Source organism: Rhinoderma darwinii, chromosome 1 (genome assembly GCF_050947455.1).
Source record: "Rhinoderma darwinii isolate aRhiDar2 chromosome 1, aRhiDar2.hap1, whole genome shotgun sequence".
Taxonomy (NCBI): Eukaryota; Metazoa; Chordata; class Amphibia; order Anura; family Rhinodermatidae; genus Rhinoderma; species Rhinoderma darwinii.
This window is the reverse complement of record NC_134687.1, coordinates 116,950,624-116,975,797: the sequence shown is the minus strand read 5'-3', so window position 1 is coordinate 116,975,797 and position 25,174 is coordinate 116,950,624.

The window sequence follows — 25,174 nt, the reverse complement described above, 5'->3', positions numbered from 1 at the left end:
GTCAGAGCACACTTGCTATTTATATTACTGCCATACTATTGTATCACTATGCTTGAGAAAGGTCCTATTACAGGACTTAAATGTTGCACTTTTACTTGATGTGAATTGAATAAATCACACATTTTTGCCTATTGGAGTGCTGCAAGATCTTCTTTTTTAAAATACCTGTATTTAGTCCAAGGATCAGGGCTACTTGCTGAGCACCCGGTCTTTTAAATATACATATACCTTGAAGTGGGGTGAGAACTGCTGTTTTTCTATGTTGCTACATGTATCCTGTATCCCGTCCTACCTTGTTCCTGTGCCTTAAAGAGTTGGAGTTGTGTTGTACCACAGATCTGTCTGCTGTGTTACACCATGCCTGGTGTCTGCTGCCAAGGTCCCATCTGAGCCTAGTCATCGCTACTCTCTGAACCACCACAGGTGCCCTTGCTTGAACTTTACACTTTACTCGGGACTCTGTATTGGCCAGCTGTTATAACTCTATGGCGGTACGGCACAGTGGGTCCACATACCCACAGATCGTGACAGTACGCTCAGGCTATGGACCCTGCTGGTCAACCCAAGACCATGACGACGTCACAAGTGATGCAAGAGGATATGTTAGACCTCCGGTCTCGACAGGACCCACTCCTCCAGGTGTTAAGCATTATTGCACATAGGCTGGATATGCAAGCTGCAGTTCCTCCTTCTACACCTCCTGGCAGTACGGACCCTCCAACTACACCTCCTGGCAGTGCTGACCCCCGATTTTCTCTGCCACTACCAGGATTTCTGAACCAGTGCCAGATCCACTTCAGTCTGTATGCCAGAGCATTTTATACGGACGGCGCAAGGGTCTCTTTCATCGTCCCTCCCCTCACTGGCAGGGCCCTAGCATGGGCGAACCCTATCTGGAAACGACAAGGACCAGAGACCCGTGACTTCCAGGGGTTTCTGCGGACAGTTCGCGTGGTATTTGAGGAGCCTGGACGAGTCTCGTCGGCAGCTGCCTCCCTGCTGGACACTTCCGTGGGCTACTATGCCATTCACTTCTGCAACCTGGCAGGTGAGTTGTTATGGAACAATGAGGCCTTGGTGGCTACATTCTGGCAGGGACTGTCCCCTGAGATTAAGGACGAACTTTCCGCCCGAGATCTGCCATCTACCCTGGATGACCTCATCCTTCTGGCTGCCCAGATCGACATAAGGATCCAAGAACGGTTCCAAGAGGCTCGTTGGGAGAGTGGACTCTCTCGTCCGACTCCTACATTGCAGCAACCCCTGCTGCCCTTATCAGCTGTTCCTCCAAAAAGTATTTGAGGAAGGACCATCTCAAGTCGTCTACCCAGGAGAGACAACGCAGATGCAACTCGGGACTCTGTCTGTATTGTGGCCTCGGAGACCATCTTGTGCGTCTGTGCCTCCAAAAGCCCCAGAGCCTAGGGTTGGTTGGAGAGACAACTCTGGGTGAAGAAGGACTTTCTTCTAAATTGTCCATCCCTGTGACCGTGTCTGGCAAAAGGACGCACTGGGTCCCTGCCTATCTGGACTCTGACTCTGCAACTAACTTCATTCAGAGAGATCTAGTGGATCTTCTCCAGTTGCCCACAACCCACCTGGAGAGGCCTTTGATCGTTGCCTCGGTGAATGAACTGCCTCTACCAGACCCGATTGTGGCTGTGACCAAGCCAATAAGGCTCCAAGTGGGAGCTCTTCATTCCGAGCTCATCTTGTTTTTTGTCCTGTCCAAGGTCATCAACCCTGTGCTGCTGGGCCTGCCCTGGCTCTGACTACATGCCCCAGTTCTGGACTGGAATTCTGGAGAGGTTCTCCAGTGGGGTTCCAAGGGCCTCAACCGCTGCCTGGGGTAGATCCATCCGGCCCAGCCTCCCCAGCCTCACTCATTGGCAGGATTGCCTTCTCACTATTCACAATTTGTGAATCTTGTTTTCAGCAAGAAGGAGGCGGAGACGCTGCCCCAACACCGGGTGTATGACTGTCCTATTGAACTGGTTCCTGACGCATCCCTTGCCCGTGGAAGAGTATACCCTCTCTCCTTGCCCGAGACTTAGTCTATGTCCGCCTATATTAAAGAGAATTTGGAGAGGGGCTTCATACGAAAATCCTCCTCCCCAGCAGGGGCCGGGTTCTTCTTCGTCAAAAAGAAGGACAATCTCTTTGACCCTGCATCGACTACCGGGGTCTCAACCAGATCATGGTCAAAAATAGATATCCATTGCCACTGATTTCTGAACTTTTTGACCACATACGAGGAGCAAAGATTTTTTCTAAGCTAGACCTGCGTGGGGCTTACAACCTAATCTGGAGTCGCCGGGGTGATGAATGGATGACGGCATTTAACACCCGAGATGGGTACTATGAATACGTGGTGATGCCCTTCAGTCTGTGTAACGCTCCCGAGGTCTTCCAAGAGTTCATTAATGACATCTTCCATGAGTTCCTCTATGTCTGTTTGGTGGTCTATCTCGATGACATCTTCATTTTTTCTCCAGACCCGACGACTCATCAGAGACATGTCCGTCAAGTTTTGCTGCGATTAAGGGAGAATTGCCTGTATGCCAAGCTGGAGAAGTGCATGTTTGAGAGAAAGGCTCTACCCTTCCTGGGCTACATCATCTCGGATCAAGGCCTCAAGATGGATCCTGAGAAGGTAAAGGTCGTCCTGGAATGGCCATGTCCTCAAGGCTTAAGTTCCATACAGCGTTTCCTGGGATTCGCCAATTTCTACTCGCAGTTCATCCCAAACTTCTCCTCACTGACAGCTCCCATCTCCACCCTCACCAAGAAAGGCATGAACGCCAAGGTGTTGACTCCTGAGGCGGAATCCGCATTTAATAGCCTGAAGAGTGCCTTCACGTCAGCCGCTATCCACCATCATCCAGATGTATCTCGACAGTTCTCGTTGGAGGTGGATGCCTCCTCTGTCGGTGCTGGTGCACTCCTGTTCCAGAGAGGTCCCAAGGGCAAGGCAGTGGTATGTGGCTATTACTCTAAACTGTTCTCTTCCGCAGAGCGTAACTACTCGATTGAAGATCGGGAGGTACTGGCCATCAAATTGGCCCTAGAGGAGTGGAGACATCTACTAGAGGGCGCAGTTCATCCCGTCCTGGTATTTACTGACAACAAGAACCTCACCTATCTCCAGTCGGCCCAACGACTGAACCCCCGTCAAGCCATGTAGTCGTTGTTCTTTGCCCAGTTCCAGTTTGAGCTCCACTACCACCCTGCCGACAAGAATGTGAGGGCCGATGCCTTGTCCAGGTCATTCGAGACAGAGAACACCAGGAAGTCTCCACAAAATATCATCGATCTGTCCTGCATTATCTCTGTCAACCCTCTGCAAGTAAGGGACATCCCTCCAGGGAGGACTTTTGTGCGCTTGGCAGACAGAAAAAAATCCTTCCCTGGGGACGAAGCTCCAGACTGGGAGGACACGCGTGCCCGTAAAATCCGAGACCTGATTGCCCATCATTTTTGGTGGTCCACGCTGCCCACAGACATCATGGACTTAGTCTCGTCCTGCATGGTGTGCGCGGCTAACAAGGTTGCTCACTCCAAGCCTGCTGGCCTGCTCCAGCCGCTGCCTGTGCCCAATGCTCCCTGGCAGCATATAACAATGGACTTTGCCACGGACCTGCTTCCCTCTGCTGGATGCAGTGCGGTCTGGGTGGTGGTGGACCGATTCTCGAAGATGGCTCATTTAGTTCCGCTGACCGGCCTACCTTCTGCTTCTGGACTGGCCGACCTCTTCATCCAACACATCTTCCGCTTGCATGGCCTACCTCTGCATACCGTGTCGGATCGATGGATTCAGTTCACCTCGAAATTTTGGAGAGACCTCTGCAAACTCCTTGATGTAAAGTTGGACTTTTCCTCAGCCTACCATCCCCAGTCCAATGGCGAGAGGATCAACCAAATCATGGAGAACTATCTACGACACTTCATCTCCAGGCAGCATGATGACTGGGTGCAGCTTCTTCCTTGGGCCGAATTCTCCTATAACAATTACAGTGAGTCCACTGCTTCTACACCGTTCTTTATTGTCTATGGCCAACATCCACAAATTCCTCTAGCGGTGTCCGCTATGTCCCAGGCGTCTGCTTTCAGGAACTTCCTACAGATCTGGCAGCAAACCCGATCCTCTATTCTGCTGGCGGTCGACTGCCTGAAGCAAAAGGCAAACACAAGGAGAAGAGGGCCTCCCCAGTTTCTTCCAGGTATCAAGGTCTGGCTGTCCTCAAGGAATATCCTGCTGAGGGTGCCGTCGTGCAAATTCGCTCCCAGGTTCCTCGGACCCTTTGAGATCCTTCAGCGGATTAACCCAGTCTCTTATAAGCTTCGGCTGCCTGCTACCCTCAGAGTTCCCAACTCCATTCACGTGTCTCTGCTGAAGCCTGTGGTCCTGAACCGCTACTCTAAGACTCTTAGCCCTGCAATTGCCCCCAGCGGTTCTGCCGATGTATTAGAGGTCAAGGAGATCTTGGACTTCAAGGGAATAAGAGGAAAAGCCTTTTACTTGGTGAATATGAAGGGGTTTGGCCAGAAGAGAGGTCCTGGGAGCCAGAGGAGAATGTCAAGGCTCCTTCCCTCATTAAGAAGTTCCTCTGTCGTTCTGGTCCCAAGAAGAGGGGGTGTAAGAGGGGGGATACTGTAACGTCCACGGTTGCATACCGCAGACTCCTATCATCCTACAGACATCTTTCTCCCCAGAGATGCCAGCACATGCTGCCGTCCTGTCCTGCAGTGACCACTAGGGTGCGTGCTTGAGCTCATTCCTGGCCTTAATGAACCAGAGCACACACATGTTTTACATTGACTGATTTCTCCCATGATCACCCTGGACTATAAGAAGGGCCCTGCCACTTCCTTCACTGCCTGAGAATTTTTTTGTGTTACCTATGTTAGTTTTTGAAAATGGTCCCTTAGTGTCTTCCAGTTCCCAGTGTTCCCGTACCTGCTACCTGTATCCTGTATCCCGTGCTACCTTGTTCCTGTGCCCTAAAGATTTGGAGTCGTGTTGTACCTGTCTGCTGTGTTACACCACGCCTTCTGAGCCTAGTCATGGCTACTGTCTGAACCACCACAGGTACCCTTGCTTGACCTATAGACTTTACTCAGGACTCTGTATTGGCCAGCTACTATACTGCTACGGCGGTACGGCCCAGTGGGTCCACATACCCACAGATCGTGACATGCACTTTGGGAAGAAGACAAGCCTGTGGATGCAGTATGATGCTCTTTGCAGTGTTCTGCTGGGAAACCTTGGGTTCTGGCATTCATGTGGATGTTACTTTGACACGTACCATTTACCTAAACATAGTTGCAGACCAAGTACACACCTTTATACCCTAATGGTAGTGAACTCTTTCAGCAGAATAATGCACCCTGCCACACTATAAAAATTGTTCAGGAATGGTTTAAGAAACACGATAAACTAATGTATGACACTCTAAGGTCTTCTGGAATTAATATTATTGAAGAAGATTTGTGAATGATGTGATCGAGAATAAATAACTTAATTTAAGTAGTCTTCATGCTATTTGGTTTTACACATATGTTAGTTTTGCAAGATTGTCATCTTTGAATACATGATCACTTTACTACTGCCCCTCTTCTCCTATATCTTTCAGTCAGGAGACAGAAATATCTGATATAAAAGGGAGAATTTTCTAACATATTAGTTGTTTATAGCTGTACAAATGGCCCTTTCTGGAACGGAAGGCATCAATCAGCTTTAAAGATATTAATTTACAGATACTTTGCGCAAACTGATCAGGAATCATAGGTAGCATCTCAGTAGCTTTCTTTTTATTCCTGGAAAATGTATTTCCATTTATCTCATTTAACTTTGGGCCTATTTATTTGTTTTCATACAAGAGCAGGGTCGGCCTTAGCTTGGATGGCGCCCTGTGCGGGACTCTATTGCTGTCCTCCACAAACCAAAAATTAACCAGATACAAGGCTGGCAAACTTGGCAATTGTCCAGGGCCCTTATCCTCTCAGGGCTTCATGCTCACCATAGCATCCGTAGCAGCTGCTATGGGGCCCGCGGCATGAGGGGGACCGCGCCGCACGGCAAATAACCTGGCCCAGCCCGGTGCTAGCGACTGCCACATTCAAATGTATCTATGTCCTCAGGTCGCAGCTACAATTGAATACTATAGACTACAGGCCACATTAGGCCTGCAGCCTATAAGATGCTGGGTCAGAATCCCTGCGTAGGCCGGCGTGATGACATCACTGGATCATGCGTCCTGTCTGGAGGCTGTTTGGAGCAGCTCTGTCTGTCATGGGAACAGAGCTAGTTAGGTACAATTTTTTTTTGTTGGGTTGTGTGGTGCTCTCTACAAGGGGGGCTGGGTGGCACTATCTACAAGGGGGACTGTGTGCCGCTATCTACAAGGAGGGCTGTGTGTGGTGCTATCTACAAGGGAGGGCTGTGTGTGGCACTATCTACAAAGGGGGGCTGTGTGTGGCGCTATCTACAAAGGGGGGCTGTGTGTGGCACTATCTACCAGATGGGGGGCTGTGTGTGGCGCTACCTACCAGAGGCGAGGGCTGTGTGTTGCGCTATCTACCAGAGGGGGGCTATGTGTGGTGCTATCTACCAGGTGGTGGGCTGTGTGTGGCACTATCCATCAGAGGGGGGCTGTGTGTTGCCGCTATCTACCGGAGGGGGGCTGTGTGTGGTCACTATCTACCAGAGAGGGGGGCTGTGTGTGGCGCTATCTACCAGAGATTGCTGAACTGTGTGGGGGCTCAAAGGGGGTATGGTCACTGAGTGGGCACTTCAATTGTGTTGAGCACTAAGGCATCATTATTACCATCTGGGGCACTGTGAATTACGAGTTTGTTTAGAGGGTGGGGTATAGGTGGGGCGGGTGATGGAAAAGTGAGAAACCAACATGTCTCTGCGTCAAAATCTGCAGAGACGAGTCGTGGAATAAGTCATCACAGTGGTCTGGGCCGTATGGAAAAAAAGGGAAAGTGAACAACTCTAATCAGAGAAAACATCACCTGTGAGTCACTGGATATAAATGTGCTGTAATTACTTAGATCGTTTGCAGAGCTCCAGTGTATAACTGGCATCTACCACTATATGGTCACTACATGGTGGTAATATTATATTGTCTGCACAGCTCCTGTCTATAACTGGCATCTACCACTATATGGTCACTATATGGTGGTAGTATTGGTCTTTGTATAGTGTTTTTTTTTCAGTAACTGTATGGGGGTATTATTCAGACGCTATGTGGTTATGGCGTGGAGGTATAATTCAGTAACAGTATGGGGTATTATTCAGTCACTATGTGGTTATGATCTGGAAGTATTATTCAGTAACAGTATGGGGGGATTTTTCAGTCACTATGTGGTTTGGTGTGGCGGTATTATTTGGACCTTATATTGTGTTATTATTGGTAATATTGGTGTTATAATAGTGAGATGTGATCAGTAACAGTATGCAGGTAATATTTAATCTGATATAGTGGTATGATTTAATAACTGTATATGTACATATATAGATTAATTATTTTGTGTGAGAGGGACATATGCTTTAGGGCTTGCTTCCTGGATTGCGCTAGAAATCAGCGATGCAGTTCTCTGCACAACGCCTTCTGAATTGACTACACTATTAATACAATAATTCAGCATTTGGGGCCCCACTTTTAACTTTGCCCAGGGCCACAGTTTGTCTAAAACCGGCCACATATATAGACACGCACATACTGAAACATAAATACTGTACATACATAAAGGCAGAAATTTAGACAAACAGGTAAATACTGTATATATACACACACATTCTGGAATATATACATAAAGGTAAATATATTGACATACAGACAAATATATACAGACACACACACACACACACACACACACACACACGTATAAATATACAGACCGGAACATATTCAAATAAAGGCACATATATACAAGCACTTAGACAAGTTCACAGTAGGTGTTACCTGCAGTCCTATGTAATACCACAGATAACACCCCGTAAAAACTCTCTGAGTACAGTTAATGTAGTAGACGTTACCTGCAGTCCTATGTATTGTAGCACCACAGATAACACACAGTGATAGCTCTCTGAGTAGAGATAATGTAGTAGATGTTATCTGCAGTCCTATGTAACCCCACATATAACACAGTGAAAAATCTCTGAGTACAGATAATGTAGTAGATGTCAACTGCAGTCACCATAGATAACACATTTCTGGAACGGAAGGCATCAATCAGCTATAGAAATGTTAATCTACAGATACGTGGAGCAGCTCAGGAATCATGGGCCAGAGACATAGCTAGGTTCTCCTGCACCCGGGGTTTCATTTTGGCGCCCCCCTCCCAACTTCTTTCCTGACATTCCCCCTCGCCGTGTTTGCTCTCTCTACCTATCAATGAGGTGTAATACTTTATTCACATTTTTTTATGTAAAGTGAGCATAAAGCCATTTGTACATTTTACAAGCAATATAGTTATAAACGTAGTTAACATAACAGTAAGAGGTCAGTGTGCCTGACTAAAAAAGGTTGTATAACTGAGGCTAATGAGACTATGTGGTGACAGAATGAACAGCCTTCACTTGTAGATAGTGCCACACAGCTCCCCCCTTTAAATAGTGCCACACAGCCCTCCCTTGTAGATAGTGCCAACCCTCCCTTGTAGATACCGTCACACAGCACCCCGGTTGATATTGCCACCCCCAGTAGATAGTGCCACCCCCCCTTGTAGACGCTGCCACACACCCCTTGTAGATAGTGGCAAACACACCCGATTGTAGATAGTTCCACATCCCCTTGTAGATAAAGCCACACAGCACCCCCTATAGATAACGCTACACCCCCTCCCCTCCCTGTTGATAGCACCATTGGGGCTCCCTATAAGACTGGAATCCCCAGCCAGAGCATTGCGGACGCTCTGGCTGGGGATTCCTCTCCTAGAGGGGCCTCTGATATCCCTGTCCACTTATGAATAGTGACGTCAGGGGCTTCTCTAGGAGATGAAATTCCAGCCAGACTTTAATAGGTTCTGTCGGCTTTCCCTCGGGTGTCCGTGATTTTACTGGACACAATAGCGCAGCATCTCTGCCGGATATGCGACGGAGGCCCCTAACAAAGCCTCTGATGCAGATGTGAACATAGCCTTAGAGCAGTTTTTCTAAGGAAATAGTTCTTTGTTTGTCTTAATATTTCTAGAAACATAATGTACAAGGTTAGATTTTTTTTGCAATACACCATCCTTCTAGCATTATTATTTTTTCTTTATTACAACAAACAGCTCTGGTTACTAATATATTTACTGAATTTTGTGTATATTTAATATTAGAGTCATAGTAACATTTAAAAAAAATGGAACTACATTTTTATGCTTAATTATGTTCGCTAACTCCCCACATCTATCCACGAGCAAATTTGATTTGTCTTTACTTAGCAGCTCTTGGCAAGGTTATACTGTTATTTTCCTCAGAAATCTTTGGATTTCCATCAGTAATTGGCAGTAGAAAAGTCCAAAGCGGCTAAGTGAATATTAAAATGCCTGTCATGTCAGCTCTTCAGAAATCTATGTAGATATGTAAGCATGTGCAAAACTGAGCCGAATGATACTTAACCCGTTAGTGACCGCCAATATGCCTTTTCAAGGCAGCCACTAATGGGCTTTATTCCGATGCATACGCCTTTTCACTGCGCTGCATCAGAATAAATAAACAGAACAGGGATCCGTTAAATCTCCTTGCTCTGTGAGCAGCCTGCTCGAATGAGCGAGATCGATATCAGTATCGATCTCGCCAGTTTAACCTCTCAGATGTGGCGCTCAATAGCTAGCGCCGCATCTGAGTGGTTTTGGAGAGAGGGAGGGAACTCCTTCTCAAACCCCAATGGCATCCTGCGATAAGATGTTGGTGGTTTCTATGGAAGCCGGGGTGCCTATTAAAGGCCCCCAGGTCTGACGCTAGTTATGCCTGCTAGTGGGACTAGTAAAAAAGTAAAAAATTAAGTTAATAAAAAAATTAAGTTAAAAAAAATTACTTTTTTCCTCTACCAAAATGCCTTATTATTATTTAAAAAAAATAAAAATAAAAGAGTTACACATATTTGGTATCGCCACATCCGTAACGACCCCAACTATAAAGTTATTACATAATTTAACCTGCACGGTGAATGCCTTAAAAAATTAAATAAAAAACAATGCAAAAATTGCTGTTTTCTGTGAATCCTGCCATAAACAAATGTGCTAAAAAGTGAACAAAAAGTCGCATATACTCCAAAATCGTACCAATAAAAACTACAAGTCGTCCCACAAAAAAAAAAAAGCCCTTATACAACTGCATCGGTGGAGAAATAAAAAAATTATGGCTCTTGAATTATGGAGACACAAAAACAAATAATTTTGGAAAAAAAAACGTGTGTTTTTACGGTGTAAAAGTAGTAAAACATATAAAATCTATATAAATTTTGTATCATTGCAATTGTAACAATCCGCTGAATAAAGTTATTGTGTTATTTATACCACACGGTAAATGGTGTGAATTTAGGATGGAAAAAAATTGTGGCGAAATTGCTGTTTTTTTTCTATTCCCCGACAAAAAAAGTTGATAAAAGTTAATCAATAAATTCTATGTACCCCAAAATGGTGATATTAAAAAATACAACTTGTCCCGCAAAAAACAAGACCTTTTACAGCTACGTTGACGCAAAAATAAAAAAGTTATAGCCCTTTGAGGTGCTCCGAATTCACATCTACAGTTAGGTCCAGAATTAATTGGAAAGTGACACAAGTTTGGACATTTTAGCTGTTTATCAAAACATATTGAATATACAGTTATATAATCAATATGGTCAGAGTGCAGACTCTCAGCTTTAATTTTGCAATCTCTGCACTTCGTTACTCTGTCTGTGGTAGTTACAGCAGAGGCAGCGTGATCTTGCGAGATCTCGCTGTAAATGACAGGTTACAACGAGATTACGCTTCCTCTGCTGTAACTACCACAGACAGAGTAACGAAGTGCAGAGATTGTGAATAGACATCCCGTGGAATGTCTATTCACTATCTAAACACTTCAGTATTGTTAATGTGTAAGTATAAGACAGCACATAAGGATCTAGCAGGATCCCTATGCGCTGAGTAAATGAATGGAGAGGAGTGCAGGACGCTGATTGGTAAGCGTCATACACTCCTCTGTACAACGCCCACTTGGTCTAAAGTAAAAATACGCCCAGTTGGGCATTAAGCAACTCATTAGCATAAATCTAAAATCGCTAATAAAGTGGTGAAAATAGATAGTTTTATTAACCCCTTAAGGACGCAGCCTAGTTTGGGCCTTAAGGCTCAGAGCCCATTTTTCAAATCTGACATATTTCACTTTATGTGGTAATAACGTCGGAATGCTTAAACCTATCCAAGCGATTCTGAGATTGTTTTCTCGTGACACATTGGGCTTCATGTTCGTGGTAAAATTTGGTCGATATATTCAATCTTTATTTGTGAAAAATTGCAAAATTTAGAGAAAATTTAGAAAAAATAGCATTTTTCAGAATTTAAATGCATCTGCTTGAAAAACAGACGGTTATATCACCCAAAATAGTTACTAGTTCACATTTCCCATATGTCTACTTTAGATTGGCATTGTTTTTTGAACATTATTTTATTTTTCTTGGACGTTACAAGGCTTAGAACATAAACAGCAATTTCTCATATTTTTAAGAAAATTTCAAAAGCCTTTTTTTTAAGGTACCTCTTCAGTTCTGAAGTGGATTTGTGGGGCCTATGTATTAGAAACCCCCATAAAACACCCCATTTTAAAAACTAGACCCCTCAAAGTATTCAAAACAGCATATAGAAAGTTTTTTAACCCTTCAGGTATTTCACAGGAATTAAAGCCAAGTGGAGGTGAAATTTGCAAATTTCATTTTTTCTGCTGAATTTCAATTTTATTAAATTTTTTTCTGTAACAGAGAAGGTTTTACCAGAGAAACACTACTAAATATGTATTGTCCAGATTCTTATACCACTAAGAGAAAAATAAGAGCCTTTAACGCCAATGTATATAATATAAAAAGTTAAATCTTTATTATACAAACAATGTACATACTAAAATAGCACAAAGAGAACTCTAGTATAAAAGCGGAGACCGCACCAAGTGTTATAGCCACCAATTAACCAAGGGTAGCTGCATACATGTTAGACTGAGTACCAGATTTACAATTAAGTATACAATCAATACACCATTTAGCTCAAGAATAAGGAAGGGAGAACAATGTCTCCATAAATAAATAGTTTGAGTGGAAGAGGGGTGCAGTGTATATCGTACTGGATGGTAGTTGAATCAGACAAAAAATGACTAAGATGCAGACTTACCCATAGATGGGATAAAGTGGTATGAAGTGAGAGGTGTCCGCTCCGTCACATAGACCCCGACGCGCGTTTCGCCACGTAGTGCTTCCTCAGGGGGATGTAAGTTAATGTGTGCTGTATTGTTTAATCCCATTTATACTAACCATGCCATGGGACCGTGATGCCATTCAGCGGCGCATCCCAGCTGGGACCGCCGGAAGCGAGGCAATCCCCACATCCGGCTTCCGGCACTGCAGCACATGTCCGGGCTCCCGACGCGTAACGAGAGTTCCGGACATGCGCAATGAGCCATAGGAAGCGAAGGGGGAGAGCGTCGCCGTCAGCCGCCACAGCGGGCATGCGCACAACGGCACCACAGTCCGGGCATAGAAGTATCAAATGTAGCCGTGACCCTGATGTATCACACCAGCGGATCATCTCGTCCCCATATTATCTATACTAAGCCCCGTAGAATAAAGCCGAATGCACCTGTCATACCCATGTCATTGGTCAGGAGCCACCTATTTGTCTGTACACATGTATCTATGCATATAAAGAGATCTGTATGTATTTACAGTAGAGAGGTCATATAGTGTATATGGAGCAATGTGTGCGTGTGGTGATGTAAAAACGGGGTATGTAAAATTACGGCCACCAAACATTTGTGTGTGTGGAGGCGACTAGATGACATTATATGTTATAAATTATACAAAAAGTGAAGAAAAAGGGGAACAAAAAAAGAAGAAGAAAGAGAGTTTCAAGTACCTGACGTGACACCAAATACAGTAAAAAGGTACAACCAAAAATATTAGGGGGTACACAAGTGACCCACGTGCAAAAAACAAACAGAGGAGGCGTAAGCCATATAGTGACAAAAGACACTGGTATACTGAACGACAAAAAGTGTCGCACAATATTACAGTGAAAGACATAATACATAAGATTAGTGCTTTCAGTCATAAGTATCCCGCATCTCATATAGCAGAATTATTAATTAGGTACATCAATCAATCCCCACCCAATACCAATATATAATGTTCATAATACATGATTATGCCATCAATCAGCGTATTACACAAATAATAGTTGAATCATAGTATATATATATTAGATTGTAGATCCATAACACGCACATCAATAAAAAACGTGATAGCAATGAATAAAACAGTTAAAATATACCCAATAGTATAATAATAGTCACATGCATCAATTAGATACACAGAAACATACATACAAATAGTGACAGTAGTTCACACGGCTCAATATACCTATCAAAGACCAGACATACGTACAATAAAAGACACGGCAGGAAAAAATAGATTATATACTTCCACCCTGTCTGCGTACAGCAAGTACAGTTCAAATATATTGGAGACAGGTAGGCTAATATTGAGCACGCCGTCTCTCAAAGGTCCAATCCGGCTCGATTCACATAGCAGGGCAGCAGATATTAAATATACCACATACGATGCCTAATGAACAGGAAACATATAGAGCAACACAAAATTAAAATACAGAAATATATACTAAAAAACAAGTCGGTAATAGAGATTGTGAGATAGGTTATTACAGAAATGGAACGAAACTAAGGTTTTCATTAAGGCCCCGTGGTGTCATGGAACCCAACATGACAATCCATTTGGATTCCCTTTGCGCCAAAACTCTCTTCACATTCCCCCCCCTGATGCCACAATGTATCCTATCAATGCCTTTGACCGAAAATGATTTCGGATTGCAGTCATGATACCTCTTAAAATGCCGAGGTATAGTCTTCAGTTGTGTCGGATCATCTACCTCACTGGCCCCCAAGATATCACGTATATGTTCTCTAGTACGGATTCTCAATTCTCGGGAGGTCAGTCCGATGTATATCTTTGGGCACCCACATGTCGCCTGGTAAATCACATGTGTCGTGCTGCATGAAATGTATTCACGAATATTAAAATTGCGTGTTCCATCTGCTGAGGAGAAGCTTGTTGCCCGACAAATATTAGCACATGCTCTGCATTTTCCGCACGGGTAACACCCTTTTCTCGGTCCACGTGAACCAAAGGGTGATACCTGACGGGGGACATAATGGCTTTTTACAAGAAAATCCCTTAGGTTCTTGGCTCGTCTTGCAGTCATCAAGGGTCTCTCAGATAGACTTTGGGCTAAGTGAGGTTCAGACAGGAGAATGGGCCAGTGGTGCTCCAAGATGCTACGCATCTTGTTCCACTGCCCATTGTAAGTGGATATGAAACGTACCCCAGACTGGTTGTCCGATTGTTTTTTAGGTTTCAGAAGCTCATTCCGTAATGTCGTTTTTGCTCTCCTGTAACCCAACTTAATAGCCCTATTACTGTATCCTCTATCCATGAATCTATTCCTCAGATCTGCTGATTGGCGTTCGAATAGGGCATCAGAAGAGCAGATCCGCCTCATCCTCAGGAACTGGCCAACCGGGATGGCTTTAATCGTGGATGGAGTATGGGCCGATGAGGCACGCAGCAATGAATTAACCGATGTAGTTTTCCGAAATACATCTGTATGTAGAAAACCCTGATTATCAGAAAAGATCCGTATATCCAAGAATTCCACATGATGACGATGGTATTTATATGTAAGCTTGATATTGAATGGATTTACATTCAATTGCTGCATGAAACTCATCAGGCCAGACTCCGATCCCTGCCAAATAAAGAAAATATCATCAATATATCGCAGCCACAGGTGCACCTGGTCGGCAGCGCGAACGCCGTCCCCCAGAAAAACCTGTCTCTCCCAGAGCCCGAGGAACAGGTTCGCGTAGGACGGCGCGCACGCCGCCCCCATCGCCGTGCCCCGTCGCTGCAAATAGAAACAATCCTTGAATACAAAAAAATTATGGCTTAAAATAAATTGTAGTAATTCAAGAATAAAGTCACACAGTTGACCATCCCGGTTACCAGTCCCCAGGAAGAAGCGGACCGCCTCCAGTCCATCCTGATGCTTAATGCTCGTGTAGAGTGACTCGATGTCTGCAGTCACAAGATACATATCTGGTTCCACCTGGATACCACTGACCCTACCGAGGACGTCCATCGTGTCCCTGACATAGGAAGGTAAGTCATATACCATAGGTTTCAAATAGTGATCAATGAATTTACATATAGGATCGCATAATCCCTCTATCCCGGACACGATTGGGCGTCCCGGGGGGTCAGTGGGATCCTTGTGGATCTTGGGCAGAAGGTATAGGGTCGGAATTTTAGGGTCCTCAATAGTTAGCCCATCGTATATTTTCTTAGGGATGATACCTAAATCTAAAGCCATGTCTAGGATACTTCTTAGTTCCTGAGAGAAGCGATCAACTGGATTGCTTGCTAATTTTGGTAAATCACATGTGTCGTGCTGCATGAAATGTATTCACGAATATTAAAAGTTATTATGTCGTCTTATCACGTAACTGCCTGAAAACCTCTTTCTCATATTTGACTGTTGGCCAAATCACAACATTACCCCCCTTGTCCGCTGCTTTGATTACTACATCATCCAAAGCTTGCAGTTCTTTCAATGCCTTTCTTTGGATGTGAGTTAGATTATCTCTGACATTTCTCGTTGATAACTTTCTAAAGTCCTCGGTAACCATTTTTGTAAATATTTCTACCTGTGGACATAGGGACAAGGGGGGAAATCTGGTAGATTTGGGCACGACAGCAGATGGAAACGTACCTTGTAATTCTGAGGTTTGTTCCAGTAGGAGGTCCTCCAAGGCTCGAAGAGCCTCCCTCTCAGCTTGACTATTCAATTCCACACCACCCCTATTGTGTAATTTTTTCAGGACTACCTTTCTAGAAAAAAGGTGTAAGTCCTTCAGAGCTGTGAAAAAATTAAAAGGGTTTGTGGGTGAAAACGTCAACCCCTTCCTTAGCACATCACACTGGGCATCAGAGAGGGTATGTGAAGAGAGGTTTATTACCTCCAAGTTGTTTCTGGATTTTTTATCACGTTGATGATTGAAGGTGTTCTTCCGTTTGGCTTGTCGGTCAAACTGCCAGCGTGATCCTTGTGGGCCCTGGATGTTCTCGGGTTCAGCTATATTTCTGGCTATTCTCAGTCTAGGTAGTTCCTCATTTGAGGTACGGGAGGAGGCTGATGATGATCTCGAGTGCGAGACAAAGCTCGCATTTCTCGGTCTCCCTCTTTCCCTATGCCACCTATAGACCCTCTGTTGTTGATAATCCTGGACATCCCTTTGAAATTTGCCGGCCTTTACCGTGCAGATCTCCTTCTCCCATTTAAGGAAGTCTTTATCTAGGTCTCCAGCTATTTTGTCCAGTGCACCACTGGTTAGTTCTAATTTTAGAGTAGCCTGAATGTTCTCAATTTCTTTTTCAATTTGTACCAGGTTAGTTTGATTCGACAAAACCAATAATTCCATGTATCCCCTAGAGCATTTGTCTGAAAGCTCCTCCCATTGTTTTTTAAAATTACCATCATTCATTTCAAATGAGGGGAACACCTGAATTCGTAACCCACGAGGGATCAGGTTTTTGGATAAATATTTCTCCAAAAACGCCTTGTTCCACCATATCTTAGTTCTTTGATGTAATAATGTCCTAAGTTTTTTGTGTATCTCTCTACAATCTCTATTCCCATCTAAAACCAGACTAGAGTCCTCCTTAAAAATTTCTTCTAACTGTATGAGCCATGATTGCTCACGGACTCTAAAGTCCATTGAATATTGAGAGTCGGTTGCTGTGGAAAACACAGAATAAATTAGAATCAATATATAGACTCCAAACAAATTAGTAACAAGGGCTGAGAACTGTTTAAGCCACAACTGTCCCCCCATATCATCTAGGCAGCTCCATAATAATACATATACCACTAAGAGAAAAATAAGAGCCTTTAACGCCAATGTATATAATATAAAAAGTTAAATCTTTATTATACAAACAATGTACATACTAAAATAGCACAAAGAGAACTCTAGTATAAAAGCGGAGACCGCACCAAGTGTTATAGCCACCAATTAACCAAGGGTAGCTGCATACATGTTAGACTGAGTACCAGATTTACAATTAAGTATACAATCAATACACCATTTAGCTCAAGAATAAGGAAGGGAGAACAATGTCTCCATAAATAAATAGTTTGAGTGGAAGAGGGGTGCAGTGTATATCGTACTGGATGGTAGTTGAATCAGACAAAAAATGACTAAGATGCAGACTTACCCATAGATGGGATAAAGTGGTATGAAGTGAGAGGTGTCCGCTCCGTCACATAGACCCCGACGCGCGTTTCGCCACGTAGTGCTTCCTCAGGGGGATGTAAGTTAATGTGTGCTGTATTGTTTAATCCCATTTATACTAACCATGCCATGGGACCGTGATGCCATTCAGCGGCGCATCCCAGCTGGGACCGCCGGAAGCGAGGCAATCCCCACATCCGGCTTCCGGCACTGCAGCACATGTCCGGGCTCCCGACGCGTAACGAGAGTTCCGGACATGCGCAATGAGCCATAGGAAGCGAAGGGGGAGAGCGTCGCCGTCAGCCGCCACAGCGGGCATGCGCACAACGGCACCACAGTCCGGGCATAGAAGTATCAAATGTAGCCGTGACCCTGATGTATCACACCAGCGGATCATCTCGTCCCCATATTATCTATACTAAGCCCCGTAGAATAAAGCCGAATGCACCTGTCATACTGTCTTCGAGCCTTGGAGGACCTCCTACTGGAACAAACCTCAGAATTACAAGGTACGTTTCCATCTGCTGTCGTGCCCAAATCTACCAGATTTCCCCCCTTGTCCCTATGTCCACAGGTAGAAATATTTACAAAAATGGTTACCGAGGACTTTAGAAAGTTATCAACGAGAAATGTCAGAGATAATCTAACTCACATCCAAAGAAAGGCATTGAAAGAACTGCAAGCTTTGGATGATGTAGTAATCAAAGCAGCGGACAAGGGGGGTAATGTTGTGATTTGGCCAACAGTCAAATATGAGAAAGAGGTTTTCAGGCAGTTACGTGATAAGACGACATAATAACTTTTAATATTCGTGAATACATTTCATGCAGCACGACACATGTGATTTACCAAAATTAGCAAGCAATCCAGTTGATCGCTTCTCTCAGGAACTAAGAAGTATCCTAGACATGGCTTTAGATTTAGGTATCATCCCTAAGAAAATATACGATGGGCTAACTATTGAGGACCCTAAAATTCCGACCCTATACCTTCTGCCCAAGATCCACAAGGATCCCACTGACCCCCCGGGACGCCCAATCGTGTCCGGGATAGAGGGATTATGCGATCCTATATGTAAATTCATTGATCACTATTTGAAACCTATGGTATATGACTTACCTTCCTATGTCAGGGACACGATGGACGTCCTCGGTAGGGTCAGTGGTATCCAGGTGGAACCAGATATGTATCTTGTGACTGCAGACATCGAGTCACTCTACACGAGCATTAAGCATCAGGATGGACTGGAGGCGGTCCGCTTCTTCCTGGGGACTGGTAACCGGGATGGTCAACTGTGTGACTTTATTCTTGAATTACTACAATTTATTTTAAGCCATAATTTTTTTGTATTCAAGGATTGTTTCTATTTGCAGCGACGGGGCACGGCGATGGGGGCGGCGTGCGCGCCGTCCTACGCGAACCTGTTCCTCGGGCTCTGGGAGAGACAGGTTTTTCTGGGGGACGGCGTTCGCGCTGCCGACCAGGTGCACCTGTGGCTGCGATATATTGATGATATTTTCTTTATTTGGCAGGGATCGGAGTCTGGCCTGATGAGTTTCATGCAGCAATTGAATGTAAATCCATTCAATATCAAGCTTACATATAAATACCATCGTCATCATGTGGAATTCTTGGATATACGGATCTTTTCTGATAATCAGGGTTTTCTACATACAGATGTATTTCGGAAAACTACATCGGTTAATTCATTGCTGCGTGCCTCATCGGCCCATACTCCATCCACGATTAAAGCCATCCCGGTTGGCCAGTTCCTGAGGATGAGGCGGATCTGCTCTTCTGATGCCCTATTCGAACGCCAATCAGCAGATCTGAGGAATAGATTCATGGATAGAGGATACAGTAATAGGGCTATTAAGTTGGGTTACAGGAGAGCAAAAACGACATTACGGAATGAGCTTCTGAAACCTAAAAAACAATCGGACAACCAGTCTGGGGTACGTTTCATATCCACTTACAATGGGCAGTGGAACAAGATGCGTAGCATCTTGGAGCACCACTGGCCCATTCTCCTGTCTGAACCTCACTTAGCCCAAAGTCTATCTGAGAGACCCTTGATGACTGCAAGACGAGCCAAGAACCTAAGGGATTTTCTTGTAAAAAGCCATTATGTCCCCCGTCAGGTATCACCCTTTGGTTCACGTGGACCGAGAAAAGGGTGTTACCCGTGCGGAAAATGCAGAGCATGTGCTAATATTTGTCGGGCAACAAGCTTCTCCTCAGCAGATGGAACACGCAATTTTAATATTCGTGAATACATTTCATGCAGCACGACACATGTGATTTACCAGGCGACATGTGGGTGCCCAAAGATATACATCGGACTGACCTCCCGAGAATTGAGAATCCGTACTAGAGAACATATACGTGATATCTTGGGGGCCAGTGAGGTAGATGATCCGACACAACTGAAGACTATACCTCGGCATTTTAAGAGGTATCATGACTGCAATCCGAAATCATTTTCGGTCAAAGGCATTGATAGGATACATTGTGGCATCAGGGGGGGGAATGTGAAGAGAGTTTTGGCGCAAAGGGAATCCAAATGGATTGTCATGTTGGGTTCCATGACACCACGGGGCCTTAATGAAAACCTTAGTTTCGTTCCATTTCTGTAATAACCTATCTCACAATCTCTATTACCGACTTGTTTTTTAGTATATATTTCTGTATTTTAATTTTGTGTTGCTCTATATGTTTCCTGTTCATTAGGCATCGTATGTGGTATATTTAATATCTGCTGCCCTGCTATGTGAATCGAGCCGGATTGGACCTTTGAGAGACGGCGTGCTCAATATTAGCCTACCTGTCTCCAATATATTTGAACTGTACTTGCTGTACGCAGACAGGGTGGAAGTATATAATCTATTTTTTCCTGCCGTGTCTTTTATTGTACGTATGTCTGGTCTTTGATAGGTATATTGAGCCGTGTGAACTACTGTCACTATTTGTATGTATGTTTCTGTGTATCTAATTGATGCATGTGACTATTATTATACTATTGGGTATATTTTAACTGTTTTATTCATTGCTATCACGTTTTTTATTGATGTGCGTGTTATGGATCTACAATCTAATATATATATACTATGATTCAACTATTATTTGTGTAATACGCTGATTGATGGCATAATCATGTATTATGAACATTATATATTGGTATTGGGTGGGGATTGATTGATGTACCTAATTAATAATTCTGCTATATGAGATGCGGGATACTTATGACTGAAAGCACTAATCTTATGTATTATGTCTTTCACTGTAATATTGTGCGACACTTTTTGTCGTTCAGTATACCAGTGTCTTTTGTCACTATATGGCTTACGCCTCCTCTGTTTGTTTTTTGCACGTGGGTCACTTGTGTACCCCCTAATATTTTTGGTTGTACCTTTTTACTGTATTTGGTGTCACGTCAGGTACTTGAAACTCTCTTTCTTCTTCTTTTTTTGTTCCCCTTTTTCTTCACTTTTTGTATAATTTATAACATATAATGTCATCTAGTCGCCTCCACACACACAAATGTTTGGTGGCCGTAATTTTACATACCCCGTTTTTACATCACCACACGCACACATTGCTCCATATACACTATATGACCTCTCTACTGTAAATACATACAGATCTCTTTATATGCATAGATACATGTGTACAGACAAATAGGTGGCTCCTGACCAATGACATGGGTATGACAGGTGCATTCGGCTTTATTCTACGGGGCTTAGTATAGATAATATGGGGACGAGATGATCCGCTGGTGTGATACATCAGGGTCACGGCTACATTTGATACTTCTATGCCCGGACTGTGGTGCCGTTGTGCGCATGCCCGCTGTGGCGGCTGACGGCGACGCTCTCCCCCTTCGCTTCCTATGGCTCATTGCGCATGTCCGGAACTCTCGTTACGCGTCGGGAGCCCGGACATGTGCTGCAGTGCCGGAAGCCGGATGTGGGGATTGCCTCGCTTCCGGCGGTCCCAGCTGGGATGCGCCGCTGAATGGCATCACGGTCCCATGGCATGGTTAGTATAAATGGGATTAAACAATACAGCACACATTAACTTACATCCCCCTGAGGAAGCACTACGTGGCGAAACGCGCGTCGGGGTCTATGTGACGGAGCGGACACCTCTCACTTCATACCACTTTATCCCATCTATGGGTAAGTCTGCATCTTAGTCATTTTTTGTCTGATTCAACTACCATCCAGTACGATATACACTGCACCCCTCTTCCACTCAAACTATTTATTTATGGAGACATTGTTCTCCCTTCCTTATTCTTGAGCTAAATGGTGTATTGATTGTATACTTAATTGTAAATCTGGTACTCAGTCTAACATGTATGCAGCTACCCTTGGTTAATTGGTGGCTATAACACTTGGTGCGGTCTCCGCTTTTATACTAGAGTTCTCTTTGTGCTATTTTAGTATGTACATTGTTTGTATAATAAAGATTTAACTTTTTATATTATATACATTGGCGTTAAAGGCTCTTATTTTTCTCTTAGTGGTATATGTATTATTATGGAGCTGCCTAGATGATATGGGGGGACAGTTGTGGCTTAAACAGTTCTCAGCCCTTGTTACTAATTTGTTTGGAGTCTATATATTGATTGTCCAGATTCTGCAGTTTTTAGAAATGTCCCACATGTGTCTCTAGTGCGCTCGTGGACTAAAACACAAGCCCCAGAAGCAAAGAAGCACCTAGTGCATTTTGAGGCCTCTTTTTTGTTAGAATATATTTTAGGCAGCATGCCAGGTTTGAAGAGGTGTTGAGGTATCAAAGCAATGGAAACCCACCAGAAGTGACCCCATTTTGGAAACTACACCCCTCAAGGAATTCATTTATGGTTTTTGTTATCATTTTGACCGCATAGTTTTTTCACAGCATCTATTTGAATTGGGCTGTGAAATGAAAAAAATGATATTTTTTCCAATAAGATGTCATTTTTGATCACAATTTCTTATTTTCACAGGGAACAACATACCCCATTTGGTTGCCCAATTTGTCCTGAGTGCGGCAATACCCCATTTGTGGTGATAAACTGCTGTTTGGGCCCATGGGAGGGCTCAGAAGGAAAGGAGTGCTATGTGTTTGTTGGAGTCCAGATTTTGCTGGATTGGTTTTCGGTTGCCATGTCGCATTTGCAGAGCCCCAGAGGTATCAAAGCAATGGAAACCCACCAGAAGTGACCCCATTTTGGAAACTACACCCCTCAAGGAATTCATTTATGGTTTTTGTTATCATTTTGACCGCACAGTTTTTTCACAGCACCTATTTGAATTGGGCTGTGAAATGAAAAAAATGATATTTTTTCCAATAAGATGTCATTTTTGATCACAATTTCTTATTTTCACAGGGAACAACATACCCCATTTGGTTGCCCAATTTGTCCTGAGTGCGGCAATACCCCATTTGTGGTGATAAACTGCTGTTTGGGCCCATGGGAGGGCTCAGAAGGAAAGGAGTGCTATGTGTTTGTTGGAGTCCAGATTTTGCTGGATTGGTTTTCGGTTGCCATGTCGCATTTGCAGAGCCCCAGAGGTATCAAAGCAATGGAAACCCACCAGAAGTGACCCCATTTTGGAAACTACACCCCTCAAGGAATTCATTTATGGTTTTTGTTATCATTTTGACCGCACAGTTTTTTCACAACACCTATTTGAATTGGGCTGTGAAATGAAAAAAAATGATATTTTTTCCAATAAGATGTCATTTTTGATCACAATTTCTTATTTTCACAGGGAACAACATACCCCATTTGGTTGCCCAATTTGTCCTGAGTGCGGCAATACCCCATTTGTGGTGATAAACTGCTGTTTGGACCCATGGGAGGGCTCAGAAGGAAAGGAGTGCTATGTGTTTGTTGGAGTCCAGATTTTGCTGGATTGGTTTTCGGTTGCCATGTCGCATTTGCAGAGCCCCAGAGGTATCAAAGCAATGGAAACCCACCAGAAGTGACCACATTTTGGAAACTACACCCCTCAAGGAATTCATTTATGGTTTTTGTTATCATTTTGACCGCACAGTTTTTTCACAACACCTATTTGAATTGGGCTGTGAAATGAAAAAAATGATATTTTTTCCAATAAGATGTCATTTTTGATCACAATTTCTTATTTTCACAGGGAACAACATACCCCATTTGGTTGCCCAATTTGTCCTGAGTGCGGCAATACCCCATTTGTGGTGATAAACTATTGTTTGGGCCCATGGGAGGGCTCAGAAGGAAAGGACCACCATTTGGCCTACAGGAGCTTTTCTGGTGCTAAGTCATGTATGCGGAAGCCCCTGAGGTACCAGTACAGTTGAAACCCCCGAGAAGTGACCCCATTTTAAAAACTACACCCCTTAAGACATTCATCTAGAGGTGTAGTGAGCATTTTGACCCCACAGGTACTGTGTAAAAGATAATGCGCAGCAGATGGTGCAGAGTGAGATTTGCAATTTTATATATATATATGCCATTTCAGTGTCCAATATAGAGTGCCCAGCATGCGCCACCGGAGATATACACCCCTTAAATTGTAATGTGGGTTCTCCTGGGTACGGCAATACCCTACATGTGGCTGTTATCAGCTGCCTGGGCACACGGCAGGGCTTAGAAGGGAAGGACCACCATTTGGCCTACTGGAGCTTTTCTGGTGCTAAGTCATGTATGCGGAAGCCCCTGAGGTACCAGTACAGTTGAAACCCCCGAGAAGTGACCCCATTTTAAAAACTACACCCCTTAAGACATTCATCTAGAGGTGTAGTGAGCATTTTGACCCCACAGGTACTGTGTAAAAGATAATGCGCAGCAGATGGTGCAGAGTGAGATTTGCAATTTTATATATATATATGCCATTTCAGTGTCCAATATAGTGTGCCCAGCATGCGCCACCGGAGATATACACCCCTTAAATTGTAATGTGGGTTCTCCTGGGTACGGCAATACCCTACATGTGGCTGTTATCAGCTGCCTGGGCACACGGCAGGGCTCAGAAGGGAAAGATGAGGGGGATAAGCTGTGCGGAGTGCATCAGGGTAATAAAACTGGTGTAAATTAAAAATCAAGGGATGTATGATAAATTCTAAAACAATCTTTCATACAGAGCCCTGGTTTTTCAGGACACGTGTCACATTGGTATGTTGTGTCCTTCCTTATCCCCCTCTTAGTGCAGACTCTGCACCTCTTTTGATTCTTTCCCTTCTTGGCAGTTTGGGGAACTTCTCCTGGAAAGTGTTGCCCTGGTACGATGCGTGTGGCCTCGCCTCCAGAAGTACTGGGTGCCCCCCCTTCCTGGTCCCTAAATATTAGGTTTTTGATAACCACCTCTTGAAATTCCAGGAAAGTTCCCCTCTGACCTGCACATCGATGTAGCACGTACGCATTGTACAATGCCATCTGTATGATGTGCACGGCCAGCTTCTTATACCACACCCTCGATTTCCGCATGGCGCTGTAGGGTTTCAGGACTTGATCTGCCAAGTCCACCCCTCCCATGTACCTATTGTAGTCCAGGATGCAGTCTGGTTTTAGGGTCTCTGTACTGGTACCTCGTACAGGTACATGGGTACTGGTGTGGCCATGTATTGTTGTCAATACAAGGACATCTCTCT